The following is a 20333-nucleotide window of genomic DNA, read 5'->3' as shown; positions in this document are numbered from 1 at the left end:
TACAGATGGCTAACAGTAGCTCTCAGAGCTGAGGCAGTGATGTGTTAGCGAAACCACAGCATACCTTTCTCAATGTGTAACCACATCCACTGGACTGGAATCAAGTAGTGCTTTAAAAATATTCACTCATAAATTATCAATGATTTACTACCTAGAGCAAAAACTATTTCCCCCAACTGACTACACTGAAAGCTTCTCTGTGACGGATATACAGTAACACAGAAATTTGATTATGAATTTCTGGAGGTGCTGAGCTTTACCTTGTGAACCCATCTGACCAACGTCTTGCTCTTGAGAAGTTATATTTTAAGACAACAGAAGCAGTTTTGTATAAGTCTAGCCTAATATTCCCAACAGCAGTTTTTGTTGAAGGAAAGCTATAGTTTTGAACAGTGCATATCCAAGAAAAGGGAAAGAGCACAGCATTTGTGTCCCACCTGTTCTTCTTGGGATTTGATTAAGGGAGGCACTGTTTGAATCTGTCTAGTATTCACTGAACAAAATGCCTGTAATATCCTGTTCCTGGAGACTTCTTTTCCCTTTGATTGATGAACACTTTGGTAGGCGGAGCTCATTGTGCAACCAATACTGACAGCACGGCTTATTACAATTCCAACTCTCCTTTGCTCTTATTTTTTCCCCCCTCTGTAATCATATTTATATACAGATTTTATTTTGTTCCCCACACTGTTTTCCTTAACTTGCAGCTTTTTTGATGTAATATAAGTTCCACTGCATTATTTTCAATCAGCGTTTGAAAAGGAAAAAAAAGATAATCAAACAGATATGAATAGCAAAATCAGTTTGGTTTCATACTCTGCCTTAAAAGGCCTCAAACACAGGATTCAAAAAGAGCATCAAATGTCAAAGGAGTCATCTGGTGAAATAACTCAGCGAGTGAAGTGCTAAACTGAATACATTTTAATTAGCACATTGTTCTGTACATAGTGAGATCTTGTGCAATAGATGTGTTAATTGTGGCACTAGCCTTGCACAGCAAAGTGGTTTTCCTTTTTGGCTTAAAAGGTGAACTGCACCCTCAAAACGTTTAAAGGGAAATGTTACAGTTGTCTGGTATTAACATTGCCTATGTAGGTTAAAATTTGTTACTATTAAAACATGATTGTGACAAATGTGAAATGGTCTAGACATGAGGAAACACTATACATTCTTCAGATGAGCTGCTGCTGCTGCTAACCAGTTTGCCATTTTGGTAACTTGGAATTTAGCTTAAGATCACCTACCATTCTACTGGCTCCAAATTCTTTGCATAATGTTGTCAGTATCTTATAGAGAGACAACTACATTTTTATCGCATCGCAACGCTTTGGTAATTTATAATAGCCAATTTATATCATGATAGTTCACAGATAAAAGGCTTACATATTTAAAATGCATGCAGCAGACGTATCAGAAACACTCACATTATAATCAAGTGATCACTTCTAAGCTAAGACGGCATTGGTGCAATAGCTTATATATATTTTAGGCTAATATGCAATTTTTTAATGTATCTTTGTAATTCTTTGTACTGTTTGATGTGTTATATGGACCTGTGTCTGAAATAAAGCTTTAATAATAATAATTAACGCAAGAAAATGCTTGTGTCTAATGTTTGTAAAAATAGGCAAGTACTCTCAGAATTCTCTCTGGCGTGTTTTTGGTGTTTTGTAACTCTTGAAATGCACAACTGAAGTACTAGGTGGTTGTTGCCAGTAATTGACACATCCTGCTGTTCAGCAGTGCCCAGTTACAAAAAATAGTTGTTCAGCTATTGCCACATGCAGCTGTCCGTCCCTGCAAGCTTAGGTTTCATGAGTGGTGATGGATGCTGGATGCCTGTGGCCAGTTGTGAGGTTTGCATGGAGGTCAGGAGAAATGATGGAGATTAGGAACGGTCCTTAGCACAATTGCAAACGAGGTGTCTCGAAAATGTGTGCAAACCTTTGTATTGTTTACACGCGTGAAAATCAAAGTGAGGGAGTCATGACGAATAAATTATAGACACATTTGATATATTAATGGAAGAAGGCTATATTTTCATTTCTGATAGTGGAAGGTTTTGTTTGCAATTAAATGTGTTAGTTTCTAACTGATTGATGATAACATTGCAGTTGGTAAGTATGTATTATCCTTCAGGAGACAGTAGCTGAGCTTCTATTCCCCAGGAATGGTGCGCTGAGATTTATATATGTGTGACTGTTAGGAATGGACATGAACACTGCATGACCCGACTTGCATACAATAAGGCTCTAAGACAGAAAAAATGCAAAATGGAATTCAGAATGTTAGCTGAGTGAAGATATATAGTTAAGCATTTGCTCTGTAGTATAGATGATACATAATGCTTTTAAATGTTCAGAGTATTGAGAACGTTAAATTTATTCTGCAAGAGTTTGGTGACCTGAGTCACTGTTTGAGCCAGCTCAAAAGAATTAGCAGATAATTATCCTTCACAGTTGGGAGGAGCCTGTGAAGCATTAAATCAGCTGGTTTGGACATAGAAATGTCATATATGTGGCAGCCCTGGACGATCTATATGCTCTGTTTACAGAAGAGTGCGCCCATTCTATAAAAGCAAGCACGGCTTTCTGGAAAGGGCAAAAGGGAGTTCTCCTCCCAGCAATTGACAGGTTTCTATAGCTATCAAGAGTAAATGCGTAAACATGCCCCGACCATGGAAAAGTTGCTTTGCATAGAGCTTGTGTTTTGCTGCTTGTCCTTCCTGAGACAGTACATTGATGATAATTCCCTGATACCTTTCAGATTATTACACGTTGGTCTGAACTGGATTATTTTCTAGCATGGTTCAACTGTATCATGCTTGTATCTGGATACGTTTAGTTATTTCCTGTATAGTGCCTGGATTAAATTATGGTCTCTTTCTAATAATAGTAAACAGCACTGCACATTTATCAATATGCATCTGCCTGGTTTAGGGGGTGGAATTACAATCAGAAAATAATTTCTGAAGATATGGCAGCATGGTCTCAAAGTATTTGAACGCCAGCAAGGCAACATGCCAGAATTGTTGCTTGTTCAACTATTTCTAACTGCTTAATTGCACTGGAACTATATTTGAAAGTCTAAGTACAAAGTTCAAACTATAACCAAATTTAGCAATGATTTCAGTGTTTGGTTCAAGTGCAGAGGGAGCACGGTGGATTTCTCTTTGTTGTTTTTGCTCCAAGGGGACAGTGTTTTTGTAATCATTTTCTGCTTCTCATCTTTATTTGGAAATGTTTTGAATACATTTTAGCATTAATTTTCAACGTTCGAGTCGTGTTTAGGCCCTAGGTCAGTTTTATAATAAAGATTAATAAACCTTTTTAGTAAAAGCTTAAAAAAGGATCCCCAGCCTGTCCAGTAAATTGTGCTGTTTTGTGGGAAATCAAATCCTATTGGGGAAGTAATTTTCTTTGTGTGCTCTTCTGGCTGTTTAATTGCTGCAGAAGTTTTTTTGGTTGTGTTCTTTCGTCTTTAGTTGTTGAAATTTTGCTTGCTTAGGACACCTGGGATCTGGCGACATGTACTTTTTTTCTTGCTATGCATATGGATTAATGATGTGCTTGCAGTTTCTGTAGAATTTCTGTCCTCATTTCATCATTTTCCTTTAACTGATAATGCTTATAATGCTGCCTGATACAAACAGTAATGGGCCTGTCCCACTTAGGCGACTTTTTAGGCAACTACAGGAGTCTATGCGGCCACCACTTGGACGCCACATGTTCGCAGGTGGTTGCCGGAAAGTTGCCTTCATGGTCGTGAGGAGTTCCCGCATTCTCGGAACTAGTCGCGGCTTCATTCTGGTCACCCCTAATTTGTCAACAAGTTGGAAAATTAGCGGCGACCAGAATGAAGCCGCCATGGAGAGTAGCGAGAATTCTCGTGCCGTAGGTGTAGTGGTAGTGGGTTGCCAGGAGATCGTACGTTGTAGCCGGTGCTGACCGGTGAATTTCATTGGCTCATTGGGAAAAAAAACGTAAACAGTGGTTTTCAGAACCAAGGAAAACCGACCGGTAATGTTAATGTCTGCCGAGCTTCACAGCCGTGTATCTCTGGCTTCACCACTTCTTCTCCCCATCCCGTCTCCCCCTTCCTCCCCGCCTCCTTTTAAAGGACTTAACTGACCCTTCCCGTACACTGTGCTTTCACCGTCTTAATTACAGCGCCAACCTTTCTGTTCATCGTGGCGTGTGTCTGTATCACTTTAGCTTTGCACCGTGAAAAATCGCCTAAGTGGGACAGGCCCATAAGATTTTAGTTTTCATTTCCCAGTACCTTGCAAGATCCTGACCTGGAATCTCAAACTTAGCCACAGTGGGTTGTAGGAAAGAGCAATACAGAGATTAATCAGGGTTTGCAACATTTTTGTAAGGCTTTGCAGCTGCAGGTGGCGTGTTCAGGCCCTGTTATGTGTCTCATTAAGTACAGTAGGACTTCACTGAAACTTTATGACAGGATTGTTTTATTCTCCTAATCTGCTGATCCAGTCAGCCCAGGCTATCTTGGGTTCAGAACATTTACAATCACTGCTTCATTCAAACAGTTTTCAATCTCCCAACTGAATTGTAAAATTAAAAATTAAAATATGACTGAAGTTAACTCTATGGCCATTTTTGCTGAATATTCAGAATGAAAATTAGTAGTGCAAATTCTCTTACTGAAAAATAAACTATGATCAACGACTGATTGGCTGGGTGAAATGTTCTCCACGATCGTGGAATGGTATGTAAAACCTTTGTTACTCTGAAAGCAAATAGCTGCTAAACCCTCCCTCTCGTAACTCACGAGGAGTATCTTCAGACTTTGTGGAGCTGGCAGGGGGTGAGGCTGATGTTGACAATGAAACTAAAATCGACCTGGTCTGTTTTACAGGGTGTTTTAAACAGAAGCTCTCTGGGGAAAAAAAGACCCAATTGTTGAGTCTTTCCCATGCCCATGACAACCCCCCTCACCCCACCCCCCTCCCCACCACTTGGGAAACTTACAACATCCCCTCCCCCTGTCATTGGGAAAGCATTGAAAGCAGAGAGCAGAAAAATGTGTTCCCCTCCAACTGAGATGGAAAACTGGGCAGCATGCCCAGCATATAAATAAGCTTTCTCTTCCCGCCCTCCCAACTTAATTGAACAATTGGCCATCTGTTCAGCACCCTCGTCTTTACTATAAGGGAAATCTACATCTGATCAAATATAGTAAAGCATGCCCTAAGTAAAGCAAACCACTCAAATAAAATGAAATGTCTTGAAACTCCAACTTTGAATAAGGGATAAGACTTCTACACTCTAACTTTGCTGCTCATTCCTGTTTCTGTTCTCACACTCTCACTCCTTACTTTTTTTTTGCCGTTTTCATTCTCCCCTCTTTTTTCCCTTGCCTTTTTACTCCTTTTCGATTCTCGCTCTCCTGTGCCTGACTTCCATCTATCTCCCCATCCCTCGCCCTGCATCCCTTCACAATGCTGTGTACAATCCAATCAAAGGAGTATTGCTGCACAGCTGAAATGTTGTAGTTATATTTGATTTTTTTGAATAATACCAAAGGAAGACAGGTAGCATGTTAAAGTTGCTGGAACCATTGAATTTACTTTACTGTGGTTGCTTGGAATGCCAGAGGCTCAGTATTTGATACAATTATACAGTTGGGGTGTGATACAACCCTTAGAACTGTAAAACTTGCAGCTGAGAATTAAAAGATTTATTAAAAGTTTGTTGTGTGACTTGCTAGTCCTTAGAAATCGAGGAACCACAAGGCTAACCGAAATCTCAAAATCTGGTACAATAACTAAATTATGTTTGCAAAATGTCACTAATGGGTTGAAAACATATCAACGCAACATTATCAAAAGCATAACAACTTCCCTGACAGGCATTTTATTTTAAGGCCACAAAGTGCTGGAGCAAGCCAGCGGGTCAGGCAGCATCTCTGGAGAACATGGATGTGTGATGTTTTGGGTCGGGACCCTTCTTCAGACCTTTTCTCTTGCCTTTCTGAAGTCTTCCTTGCCTTTCCCATGACCAGTCAGAAGAGGGGTCCCGACCCGAAATGTCACCGATCATGTTCTCCAGAGATGCTGCCTGACCCTCTGAGGTACTCCAGCACTTTGTGTCATTTTGTGTAAACCAGCATTGACAGTTCCTTGTTTCTATGTTCGGGCATTTAATTTCCATTCAATACCTGTTTAAAATCCATTCTAAATGGCAATGGAGATCAGGACTGTTTCAATGTTGATGAGAAAACTATTTGGAAATAGAGGAGGTGTGACGCCACTCCAGCTGGCCACAGTGTCTGTAGGTAGGACAGTGGGACATGTTTTCATTGATTTTGCTGCTGAACATGGCCCTGAATTCCTGTTGGAAAGTGCCTGTGGATATCAAACTAGAACAGTCAGTCTTGGCTCTGCTATTTGATTTTGCTCACAATTGAATAGTTTTATGGCATTCACCACAAAAGAAAAATTGACACTTTTGGCACCAAGTGGTTCATAGTACTCACTTCAAACCTGATTAATAACCTCCAGAAAGGAATAGAATAAACCTCTGAAAAGCAAAATACACAATCATTTTATGTCACTGAAGAAAAGTCAATATTTTTTTGAATAGGGCGATGAGAAGATAGAGTAACATTTTTGGTTCTCAAACATTTAAAAGCTTGTTGTTGGTTTTCTTTAAGTCTAAGCACCTTTATTACTGTAAAGTCTTTGTTTCTGCTTCACTGTGTGTGCCACAAGCATTAATAAAAATGGATGCAACCAATAATCTTATATAATAGGAGATCCTACTTTTTTTTCTTTTAACTATCCACGTTGAGACATTCCTTCAAATATCCTCCAGAAAGAATACATTTTCTTTTATCAAAGTGCCCAAAATTGCAGTGCTTATGGTTCATTTTTATAAATTACAGTGCAGTTGCATGATGTAGATGTATAATGGTCTGGCGTATGTCACTCAACAGAAAATAGTGGTGAGTTAAATTTATAAAAAGACTATTTATAATTCACTGAAGAAGCTAAGCTTTTGCTGTAAAGGACAATCAGCTTTTGCAACAAATGTGGATGGGATTGATATCTATTACAGAAGAAGTAGGGGTTTTATCGTCTGGTCTTTCAAATCAGCACAAAAGTACCCTGTTTTTTTTTTTTAATAAGGAGGATACTGGTGCATTTAAGATTTTTTTAAATGTACATAAATGCAGTTTAAGGATGAATTCCCTTCCATCCCTCCATTGCAGTCTTTACCTCTGATTGAGGACAAGAGGCTTTTGTGGCTGGCTTACTCTAATGCTCAGTATTTGTGAGGATATTTGGCAGGCTTTTTGGTTCTTAGAGGCTTCAAAGACAGTCCCTTGTGGGGTCCACAAATAGCTATTTCCAGCGGTGTAGCGAGATAGTTATAGGCCTTTCTCACGGGGCGATTTGACGCAAGAGTGAAGTGGTCATGGTCTAGCACGAGTGAAGTGGTCGTGGTCTAGCACGATATCACACGATATAACGGGGGGTAGATAAAGAGTTCCCACGGTACTCGGCATTTCTGTTATTTGTGCGAGTGACTTGTCCATCTCCCGAGCTTTCCCGTTAAATCTTGAATGAACATTTTGAACTGTGAAGTGTTGTTAAATCATCACGTGGCACAAATAATGTCACTTTTTTTTCACACACTATAAATATCCTCCCTTGGTTGAATTGGCTCATTTGGAGACATGCCTGTACTAATGCCGTGACTTTACTGCAGGAAGTTGCCACATTACTTAGACGATGTTAGTTGCGCCCAAGTTTAAATTTCCAACGTGTGTTTCAGAGTAAAGAGTCAGCGCAGAATCCTTGATAATCAAAAACTGTCTGAATCAGCAAGTTAGACACAAAATGCTGGAGTAACTCAGCGGGCCAAGCAGCATCTCTGGGGAAAAGGAATAGATTCCATTTTTGGTCGGGACCCTTCTTCGGGATGATTGTAGGGGGAACTGGAAGCAAGAAAAGACCGGGACAAATCAGGGCCAACAACAGATGACCTCAGCAGGGTATTTTGAAGAGGGGTCCCGACCCGAAATGTCACCTAACCCTTTCCTCCAGAGATGCTGGCTGACCCACTGAGTCACTCCAGCACTTTATGTCTATATTTGGTTCCCTGATAGACCAATTGTTGGCTAGGGATAGTGTGATCCCAAGAGGGAACCATCGTTGCAAACCTTGGACTGGTTAACCGACATTTAATGCATGGGGGAGGGGGGGGGGGGGGGGGGGGCAGGAGGGGGTGGGCGGGGGAGAGAGAGAGAGTGTAAGTTACCTAAAATTAAATAATTCAATGTTCATAGTGAACACAGACACAAAATGTTGGAGTAACTCAATGGGTCAGGCAACATATCTGGAGAAAATGAACAGGTGGCGTTTGTGTCTATCTTCGGTAAAAACCAGCATCCGCAGTTCCTTCCTGCACAATGGATCTCAGTGTCAGTCTCTGACTCCTGTTGGCAGGCCATTCGGCCCACAGCCCGCCCAGCGATGACTAGCCCATGTCACAGGGGGATGGTGTGAAGGCGGAGTTAGACAGAGCTTGATTAATGTTACGGTTGGGGAATGGGCCATAATATGGCCAGGGAAACGCTGTTATTCGTGACGCCCCCTCCCGCCCTTTCCCAGCTGTTCTCAATCGCACCCCTGGCCACACAATAATTTATACTTTAAGAAGGAATACACGGAACATTTAAACTCAGAACGCTTCTAACAGAGTGAGCCATGTGAGCACTTTGATCATTCTCCCTGTATTTGCATTTGACAAAATAGTCGGAAATTTAAGTGTATCATTTGCTATGCCTAATTGGCCCTTACCTCTGCGAAAATAGTCTGATATTCGTAGGTGAAATGTCACCAACAATAATTGATTCTATTATTAATTGACTAATAATTGACTATTAGCGGAAAGATGCAATTCTGATCTAATATTATCAATGCCTCTGTCTTTGGAAGCAACACCAGCAATTTATTAAATCTGACTACATGCGGCACAGTGGTAGAGTTGCTGCCTCACAGCCCCAGAGACCGGGGTTCGATCCTGACCATGGCTGCAGTCTGTATGGAGTTTGTATGTTCTCCCTGTGACCGCGTGGGTTTTCTCCGAGTGCACCGGTTTCCTCTCACACTCCAGAGATTACAGGTTTGTAAGTTAATCGGCTTCGGTAACATTGTAAAATTGTCCCTGGAGTGTATAAGAATAGGTGGTCGGCGCGGACTCGGTGGGCCGAAGGGCCTGTTTCCGCGCTATATCTCTAAAATCTGAAGTTAGGTAATGTCTAAAGGAACTGCAGATGCTGGTTAATACGCACAAAAGGACACAAAATGTTGGTGTAACTCAGCAGGTAAGTCAGATCTGGGAAGAAAAACATAAAAAGCTGGAGTAAGTCAGCGGGTCAGGCAGCATCTCTGGAGAAAAAGAATAGGTGGTGATTCGAATCCGAACCCTTCTTCAGACATCCTAAGTCAGAAGATGTGTCTCGTCCCGAAACATCACCTATTTTTCTCCAGAGATGCTGCTTGACTCGCTGAGTTACTCCAGCTTTTTGTGTCTGTCTTCGGTTTAAACCAGCATGTGCAGTTCACTCCTTACACGGGTCTCTGGAGAACATTGATTGGTAGCGTTCCGGACCCTGCTTCGGAAAGGCATCGATCGCTAATCGGCAAGGACTCCGAGCTGTATCTCTCAAAGAAGTACTTGTGAAAAATTTCTCACGGACCATAAAAATGCGGGACCTTTCAGTAAAGTCCCTTTTAAAGATTATAGTTATTTTCTTGAATCTCATTAACATAACTCATGAATAAGTTGATGTCCATATGCAGATGCAAATCTTTATTTTTTAAATTCAATCCCACAGAAGACAATTCTTACTCACCTTCTGTCCCCTCTGTCCAGCTTCCGGGTTCACCGTTCGCAGGAGTTCCCACGGTAACCGCAAGAGTTATTACGGATATCGCACTGGCCACTACATCCATATAATGTTGCAATGTTCAACCACAAGTGTACAAGTCACTCTTGGAGAAATTCAAGCTTGCTTGAATTTTCTCCCGAGTCATCAAGTTACACGATTACCTGCCGTTAGCGCCACGGTGGTCCACGGTGGTCCACGAATGCCGTACGGTTATCGTACGAGGTTCCCACGATGTTCAACTCTGGTTACCTCTTGCGTCAAGTCGCCCCGTGAGAAAGGCCTATTAGCAGGACCAATAGCCCTCATTGGTTTCACTTGCTTAGCCGAGAGGGAGTGGGACCAATTAGACTCAGAAAACTCTGTGTGGACAATGGATCGAATTGGAGACCTTACATCTGATTGATTTATTTACTCGCTGGATTACCTCGTTGAACTACCATGGGATCCTGCGACGCTCTTTGTGAGCAATATTTTGGATGGCATAAATTTAGTCACTTACTATCAGTTGTTTCATTGAGAAAGGATGTTTCCAATGGAATCTAGCCAATAGATGGTAGTTTGGAATAGTTTATGGCTGCTTGCCAATGCTTCATTTGTTAATCACCAAACACGTATCAATTGAATTGCGACTTCGAAGTTTGCATTTGTAAACTATGGTAAATACATTGCCATGGTAATTAAAACAAAATTTATTGATGAATGAATAGAACTAGATCCCAAAGAGAAGGAGATTGATTTGGCTTTTATCCTTGCCTGTTGTTTACTGGGATGTGCAAGGGCAAGAATCAAAGAACAGAGGCAGGAGAATAAGAATGAATGGACTCTGTGGCCCAGGTATCCAAGGTCCTGTTTGCACACAAAGGTCACTCGGCGGTTACAAAGTTGAGCATTAGAGACCTGGAAGTTTGAAGCATTTATTGCAAATACCATCAAGTAATTTTTGCCCAGAAATGGCCAGCTTGTCTGAATCTTGTCTTGAGTTTGTCTGAATATCTCCAAGGTAGGAAAGTGTAACGTATGTGTTCTCTCTCCACCTTCTCATGAATGCTAGTCTAAAAATGCCTGGGATGTGAGGATGGAATTTTATGTGTGACAACTCTCGTTTTTTTTGGTAGTTTAGCAACTTGTCATTTTCCAACCACGCTTAAAAATGAGGGAGGCGATGATGTTCAGTGTTCATGGAAAATAAATTGTAGAAACAGGGAACAGCAGATGCTGGTTAATTCACAAAAGGACACAATGGGCTGGAGTAACTCAGCAGGTCTGGCAGCATCTCTGGAGAATATGGATAGGTGAGGTTTTGAGTCGAGACCCTTCTTCAGTCTGATCTGAAGGCTGGTCAGTTCAAAGGTGGTGGGCCAAAGGTCCTGTTTCTGCGCTGTGTCTAAAAATTCTAAAGTCTACTCCTGATTCTGAACATTTTCACAATCATGGTGTTACTTCAGAGTGTCATTTAGTATATAGGGAGATGTCACCGTCATAATGCCTAACTAATCCTTTTCTTAACAATATTGTTTGAGAGACAGGCATTGGGTGGGTCACCACAGATCTCTTTGCTCTTTATATTTTGCACCCACTTGAGAGGGCAGATAGGAAGTAATTATAGCATCTCATTTGAAAGTTGACACCTGTGTCTACAACATTCTTTGAGTCCTGCACCGAGTTTAATGTTGTATCTCTGAAAGAGGCCTTGAACTCCAACCTTTACACCCACAGGCAAGGCTGATATTGTTGTGTAATGGTACTGGTGCTATTATGCTGTTACTAATACAGCAAGGAGTACAAAATGCCTGGGGACAAAGGGCTCGGGAGAAAGAATGCTTTCTTCTATTTACACTTGTGTGTACAAACAGATTGCTAAAGTAAATTGAGTTTAAAAGTGTAAGGTCTAGTAAAGATATTTGATTTGCACAGCGACCTGGGATGTCAGGACTGTCTTATGAAGAAAGACTGGATAGACTTGGTTTATACTCTCTAGAATTTAGGAGATTGAGAGCGGATCTTATAGAAACTTATAAAATTCTTAAGGGGTTGGACAGGCTAGATGCAGGAAGATTGTTCCCGATATTGGGGAAGTCCAGGACAAGGGGTCACAGCTTAAGGATAAGGGGGAAATCCTTTAAAACCGAGATGAGAAAAACTTTTTTCACACAGAGAGTGGTGAATCTCTGGAACTCTCTGCCACAGAGGGTAGTTGAGGCCAGTTCATTGGCTGTATTTAAGAGGGAGTTAGATGTGGCCCTTGTGGCTAAGGGGATCAGAGGGTATGGAGAGAAGGCAGGTACGGGATACTGAGTTGGATGATCAGCCATGATCATATTGAATGGCGGTGCAGGCTCGAAGGGCCGAATGGCCTACTCCTGCACCTAATTTCTATGTTTCTATGTTTCTATGACCTGTATTGCAATAAAAGATAAAATATTGCACTCTTCTCCTGCTGATTCTTGAAATGCTGACCCATTCCCCCAGTAATGTGTGGTTTGTAACAATGGCGCTTGTGTGAGTGTGCATGTTGATGGCGGGAAGGGGATGAATGTGCGTTGGGGCGGAAAGGGATACTCTTGGATAAAAGGAGCCTTCATATTCTTTGTGAGGTGATATACCTGCAATGAAGTCAGACATTTTTTTCAAATTCGTTTGAGTTTAAAAATGTTCACTGCCGCAAGACGAAATTAGGCCAGTGAATTGGGTGGAAGCTCAACTCCTTCACATGCCTCGAACAATATGACATCTCACACTCCTAGCCTGAGCATCATGAGCAACTTAATATATCTGTATGTGCTGTACATATCCTTGCATTCATTACTCTTTATTTTGTCTGTCTGGATTATGCAATCATGGAAATCTGTTTGTGGCATAGATTGGGTTCTATTTGATTAATTTCCACAGCCCGTTATATTTAGTGAATTGGTTAATATGCATTTGTCAGTCCACTTATAACCTTTAACTTTAATTTGATTCATGACAGCTTTAAAATGATGGAGCCTATCAACATGGGTTAACAGGAGCATTTAAAATGGTACCCAGAGGAAACTAAAACACTACTTGAGTTTGTGGACCAATATTCATTCCTTGTTGCTGTGTTGTTGCAAACTGAAGATCTGATTAGTGCACTCCAGAAATGGGCAAAAGCTTCCTCAGCATTTACCAACTACTATTCCCCCTCCAGCCCCCCTCCTCCACTTTCAACTTCCACCACTTTGAAGGGCAGAGATGGTAAGCATTTAAGGACATGGCCCACCTGTAAACCTTTCTCCAAATTACACACCATGCAAAATTGCCACTGTTGCTTCACCAACAAATTGGAGCGCCCTGCTCAAGTAACAGCACTGTGAAGTACCATCACCTTGTGTACTCCTGCAGGTCAAGATGGGCGCACACCAGCACCTTCCTGTGGGCAGTCAATGCCAGTCTAGCCAGGAGCTCTGATATTCAATGAATAGATAGATATGAGGAAAATCTTCTTCTTATCGAGTCCACACACAAGATTAGAGGTTGTTCAGCCAGAGCTGAACACACTTCTCGGTATCTGCATGCAATGGTGTCTGTCTTGCGCATCTTGTGCATGGTGGTGGAAAGATTGGTGAAAACAGGGCTGCGACGTGAACGCTCTTTCCTTAACCCCATGAGGAAAATAACCAGCCATGAATAAGAACATGCCACTTGCTATCTTGGTTGTCATTACTAGAAACCAGGAACATTCTTTCTTCAGACTGGATTATTTTGTAGAATCTACATTGTGATTTGGGATCAGAGAGAATTCACTTCATCACTGTCAGAGTCTGTGTGTGTTATTGGAGCCTTACTTCTTTGTGACAGATATAAAAGTCTTTGGTCTTCTGGGTTGATGTCTTCATACTTAAAGATAATCAGCAAAAAGCAGGTGCCCTGAAGCTGTCTGAGAATGTTTACTTCTGCTACTCTTTTTTAGTTTTAGTTGCCTTACAGAAAGGCTCATTAAAAGTTTATTTTGCCAATAATTTTTGCAGCGTGTTTTAAAAAAACACTTTTTTCCTAACCTTCAAACATTCTATTCTGACTGGCCAGGCTAATGAGAGCAATCAAGAACTCAAGGTTGGCTGTGAGCTCGATATCTGTGGGAGTTGTGAACTTAGCGATGATTAATAAAATCAGAGCATAAGGTTCAAAGATCGAAGATCCAGAACTGCGTGTGATCCTACCATTTCAGGCGATCATTTCTTTCTTGCCAAAATTGTCTTTGAATGCCTCAAGACTTGGCTACAGGGCTTCAAATAAAGAGTAGTAAATTATATCAAGGTCCCTCTGTGTTTTTGTGTGGGACAATATATTTCATTCATTAAAGAAATCTAACATATATCAACGGGTGGTTCCCTGGCGCAGAGATAGAGTTGATGCTAGAGACCTGAGTTTTAACCTGACTACACATGCTGTCTGTACAGTGTTTGTTCATTCTCCCTGTGACCGCCTAGGATTTCTCCGGGTGCTCTGGTTTCCTTCCGCAGACATGCAAGTTTGTAGGTTAATTGGCTTCTGTAAATTGTCCCTAGTGTGTAGGATTGAATGGGGGTACACGTGATTGCTGGTTGGGATGGAATTGGTGGGCCTGTTTTCACACTGTATATCTAAATCTAAAATTAAAAAAACTAGAAATATCTATAAGGCATTCAAGCCAACATTTTCATAACAACTAATGTTATTCCATTACTTCATATAAACAGAACATCAGTTATCATCCACCTATAAACTTTAAATAATTAATTAATGGAGTTTCAAAACTAGTTTTAATTGTTTTGTGTGCAGTGAATGGCAAGAGGGCTCAAAACTGTCTCTCTTCTCCAAAGAACATCTACAAATTTCTTATTAAAAACAGTAACTTTTTCACTGTACCCTTTCTGGTAAGTACGGGAATCTGAATGTTAGGTCAGGACAAGTACAACTTCAATTTAAATAAAACTGATAACCGTTACAATGACACATGTATTGCCATTGTGCAGTCAAAATCTAACCTTGGATTTCGATGTGAACAAGAAAGTTGAAGTCTAAGGAAAAGTTATTTGCATTACAATGAAGAGAATGGCAAGAAACACTGTGAATATTGCTATGCTAGGCAAGAAGGTTTAATTAGTAGCTCTCCCTGAGCCCCCAACCCTGGACACGTTTACATCAAGTCAAGTCAAGTGTATTCGTCACCTACGCATACGAAATGTGCAGTGAAATTAAAAGTGGCAATGCTTGCGGATTGTGCAAAAAACCTACAAAACAGAATGGAACAGAATCACATATTCATTACATATTTGTGGGAGGAAAACAAACAAAAAAACAGCGTTTATAAAAAGACGCAACACAACAGTAAAATGGTACAGTATGTTAGTGCCTGGTGAGATGAGAGTTTACAGTCCTAATGGCCTCTGGGAAGAAACTCCTTCTCATCCTCTCCGTTTTCACAGCATGGCAACGGAGGTGTTTGCCCGACAGTAGCAGCTGGAACAGTCCGTTGCCGAGGTGAAAGGGGTGCCCCATGATCTTGTTGGCTCTGGAGTTGCACCTTCTGATGTATAGTTCCTGCAGGGGGGTGAGTGTAGTTCCGATAGTGCATTTGGCCGAACGCACTACTCTCTGCAGAGCCTTCTTGCCCTGGGCAGAGCAGTTCCCAAACAAAATTGTGATGTTTCCAGACAAGATGCTTTCCACAGCCGCTGAGTAGAAGCACTGGAGGATCCTCAGAGACACTCTGAATTTACTCAATTGCCTGAGGTGGTAAAGGCGCTGCCTTGCCTTACTCACCAGTTCGCAGCCTGTGATGTCCATGTCAGATCCTCTGAGATGTGGACTCCCAGGTATTTAAAGCAGCTCACCCTATCCACAGTATCCCCATTTATCTTCAATGGTGTGTACGTCCTCGATGTTGACTGTACTACATAAGTAAGGTTGTTGCCTAGAATGGTTTCTGATTTACTAGAATGAACTTGATCTGTTTGTGACTTCCAGAATAATATGATATGCTATCTTGAGGAATCAACACATTTATCGATTTCACAGCAAGAGAGCACACCAGATTGGTAGAAAGATGCTTATAGACCTTGGCATCCATATCTGAAACTAAATGTACTACGATTTCCACGTTTGAAAACCTTTAGCATTTTGTAACGCCGTTTCCAAAATCGTGATTGTTTGTTGCATGGTTTGAAGAAGGGTCCCGACCCGAAACGCCACCCATTTCTTCTCTCCAGAGATGCTGCCTCTCCCGCTGAGTTACTCCAGCATTTTGTGTCTCCCTGCTTATTCAAGTGACTATTTAAAAAAATGAAAATATTTCAGTTCCCAAATTTCCTCACGTTTTGAGGACACGGATGCTTCCACGACTGTCTAGATTTCTCTGGGTTTGCCTTAACGCACCCAGATAGTCTGAACTGCCATCTGCCATCTGCAATTTTATCTGAGTTATCTGGCTACCTTGCATTAACTAAGCCAAGCTGTTTGGTCAGTTTTCTGTTACTTCATTCAGGTAGCCTGGCAAACCTCCACATCTTAACCCAAGTAATTTTAACTACCTTCTTCAGCCAGCTAAAAAATAGTTTATTGCACTCTAATTTTAGGCAGCGAATCACCTATGAAATCTCAGCCAAGCCTGATAATCCATTCAATACACTTTCCGAATGGGAACCCTGGTTATAATTTCAATCTTGTAACCACAACACCAGTTGTATGACCCACCCCATCATCTTTGGGTAAAATATTAACCACAAATGAGAGATTGGATCTGAATCTAATTGACTCAGTATCACACTCATCACTGGACTCATCTACTAAGCATCTACTTTCCAATGAACTCCTCAATTAAATTCTGGCTCTGGTACAGGAGAGTGAAACAAGTATAATATAATCTGGCAGAAGATATGGAGATTGGATTTATATACCTCCTTTCAGGATGTTAGACCCAGATGGTGCCAATTGAGGTATAATCTTGTTTTAAAATGGATGTAAACTTAACAGCCTGTTCTGATAAATGTATTGATGGATACATCAGAAAAATGTAATAGCTGCATTGCAAGTTGGTTTAATAAAAAATCAAATAAATTATACCAAGCCTTACAACTCGGTAGCTAGCTCAATGTAAATGTAAGTTTTGAAAATTGTTTACATTGTGTTTTAATGGATGCAAAACAACAATCGATGGTTTTGAAAAGGATTTATTCACATTCGCAATTCTCGGACTATACGAGTCATACAACACAACTGACCACAACAGTGGTCCTTGAACGACTGGCGGGCAGAGCCCAGAAACCGCGCGAAAACCCGACCCCTCCCAGAGTCACGCGCGCGCGGCTTCCGACCGCAGGGTTCGATGCTGACGCGCACATGCAGGTGCCACTACAGTGTTTAAATTGCTTCCAATCCCTATTAATTCATCTCAAGGGAATTTACTCTTCCCATTTCAGTGCTTTGTGTATCTCCCTACCTTTACTTCACCATTGGAAATGCTGCCTTTGTGCATTGTAATGGCTTCCAAACCTCTGTATATTTTCCTTGCATTTCTCCTCCACGACTCTTTCATATTTCATCCTCACTGCCACCTTGATGTAGAATCCTTTCAGTACAAATGCACTTGAATGTTTGTGTGGGGAACAACTTGGAACTTTAACATACTTCCCAATTGCAGATTCTGATACAATCATTGGCATAATCTTGTTGATGTTCAGATTTCACTATCCTGGTTTGTCTATATCTGCAGTTATTTGATTGTAGATTGTATCAGGATTACAACATTCTCAAATAGATTATCAATTCTGATGCCATCTGTTGGGCCATTAACATAAATGAAATAGATGGTACACAATTCCTTAGCATTCATCTGGTGTCATGGAGTCATATAGCACAGAAACAGGCATCTGCCTACCGAATCTGTGCCGACTAATTCAGCATTTCACACGGGCTGGTGGGTATATAGAATAAGCTGCCAGAGGAAGTAGTTCAGGCAGGTATAATGTGGGCAGCACGGTAGCGCAGCGGTAGAGTTGCTGCCTTGCAGCGCCAGAGACCCAAGTTCGATCCCGATTACGGGTGCTGTCTGTATGGAGTTTGTAGGTTCTCCCCGTGGCCGCGTGGGTCTTCTCCGAGATCTTCAGTTTACTCCCACAATCCAAAGACGTACAGGTATGTAGGTTAATTTGCTTGTTGTATGTGTAAATTATCCCTAGTGTGTGTAGGATAGTGTTAATGTGCGGGGATCGCTGGTTGGCGAGGACTCGGTAGGCCGAAGGGCCTGTTTCCGCGTTGTATCTCTAAACTAAACAACAACAATTCAGAGGCATTTGGACAGGTACATGGATAGGAAAGGTTGAAAGGGATGTAGGTTTAGTGTAGATGGGGCATCTACATTAGACAAGGGACAGGCAAGATGGGTCGAAGGGCCTGATTCGTGCTGCCGGAAGGTATGCATCCATTTACACATATCCTTAACAAATCCTTAACACACATATCTTTAACACATTCTCATGGATTTTCCCACTATCCTGCAAATTACAGTGGACAATTAACCAAACAACCTGCGCCATCTTTGGCATGTGGGAGGAAATTGGAGCACCTAGAAAAAAAAAACACGCATTTGTAAATAGCTTGTTCTAAGCTTTCCCCCAGTCTAGTTTCAGTCAAAAATCACTTGCGCATCTAAACTTTATTTTGACAAAACACAATTACAGTTCAACTACTATACCTAACCACAGCGCGTTTGATCCACGTATCTGCCTGATCAAGCCCTCTTAGCCTCGCTCAAGCAGAGACAATCCAGAAGGTCATGCAGTCCGAAGCGTTTTCCCAGAAGATCGACACAGAACCTCGTAGGAGCGGCCTTTTATAGGTACCCGAACCTTGAGGAGCCGAACCACATGGGGGGTGATCTCTTTACAATCCAATAACAGATATCGATTAACCCAGTGTATGATAGACATTTCCCAAACCTAATAATACAGTGACTAATACAATGTATTCAAACGGTGCTTCTCAAAGGAAACGAACATCGCAACATGTGCCTTGATATGCAAGAAAGCAATAAAGGCTCAATACTTAATCCAATCAACATCCAGCAAAGTAAATCTTTGCAACATTATATACAATGTGTATGTCTGGTTTGCATTCATCCAATCCATTCCATGCAATTTGCACCTAATTGTCAGGGTTTTCAGATGTTTCCATCTTTTCCTGCAGCTCTTATCTAGGCTCTAGACAAACTGGCACCATTCTGCAGCTTGTCCTATTTCTGCAGAAGGCACATTTAAATTGACCAAATGCCCTAGCAGCCCAGAAGCCTTTACTCAATTTTAGTGTCCTGGCTTCTCCAATTTGGCCAGAAGTAACACATTCACAGGGATAATGTACAAACTTCAGCCAGCATGGTCAGGAGAGAGCCTGGGTCTCTGTAGCTGTGGGGCTCCAAGAGTTCACACTTTTGTGTGCAGCTCTGGTATAAAGGTACACATATTGGATGAAATGTGAATCCAAGGATCTCAGTCTTCACAATTGCATGTTACAGATCTCACTGCACTTTTCAAAGAAGAGCAGGTGAACTGTTCTGGTGCGGCCCCCATATAGATCATTCCAAAATCTATAACGTTTTATGCAGGAAACTAAGGAGTGTGTTATAGTTGCATTTTGGGCTAGACATTTATCACAAGTGACGGATATATTTGGATAAAATTTGTTCAATCTTGTTTTTGAATAATATAATCTATGCACAATTTTAAATTGAATTAGATTATGTCTTACATTAATTGAACATTTGTGAATATATATCAAGTATTTTTCCCATGTAACCTTTGTGATTTTTATCATTAGTTCCCGTTCCCACTCTTCTCTAAGTACCTAAGGCAGGTGGGACTAAGGGAAAAAAGTTGTTTGGCACGGACTTGTAGGGCCGAGATGGCCTGTTTCCGTGCTGTAATTGTTATATGGTTATATGGTTACCTCTGTCGATGGTAGGTCTATATTTATATGATATGATATATATATGATATTAATTTTTGTGAGTCAGCTTCAATATTCATTGCTTCTTCCAATACTTCAGAGGTTATTTTTTGATATCCTTGTATATATTTTTTCATGAAATCGCAAATCTGAAGATATTTAAAATATTGGTTGTTTTTCAATTTAAATTTTAATTGTAGTTGTTGGAATGATAGTAGGTTTCCCATTTCGTACATATCCCCGATCCTTCTAATTCCGAGACTTTCCCATTGGTTATATGTCTTATCAATAAGAGATGGTTTAAATAATGGGTTATTCGCTATTGGCATTAACAATGATAGATTTCTTAATTTTAAAGATAATTTTATTTGTTTCCAAATTCTTATTGTACCATATATAATTGGGTTCTTCTTATATATTGTGTTATTCAGTTTTTTTGGGGAGAAGAGGATCGTTCCAATACTACAAGG

General features: G+C 41.0%; 1 protein-coding gene across 27 annotated transcripts in view; it reads left to right on the top strand.

Annotated features, from left to right (window-relative positions):
* Positions 1-20333, top strand: part of ptprd (protein tyrosine phosphatase receptor type D) — a 578649-nt gene that overhangs the window by 2891 nt on the left and 555425 nt on the right. The window lies entirely within an intron of this gene.

The sequence above is a fragment of the Amblyraja radiata genome, chromosome 3 (genome assembly GCF_010909765.2).
Source record: "Amblyraja radiata isolate CabotCenter1 chromosome 3, sAmbRad1.1.pri, whole genome shotgun sequence".
Taxonomy (NCBI): domain Eukaryota; kingdom Metazoa; phylum Chordata; class Chondrichthyes; order Rajiformes; family Rajidae; genus Amblyraja; species Amblyraja radiata.
Note: the sequence above shows the minus strand (reverse complement) of the source record. Positions and strands in the feature narration are given on the sequence as shown.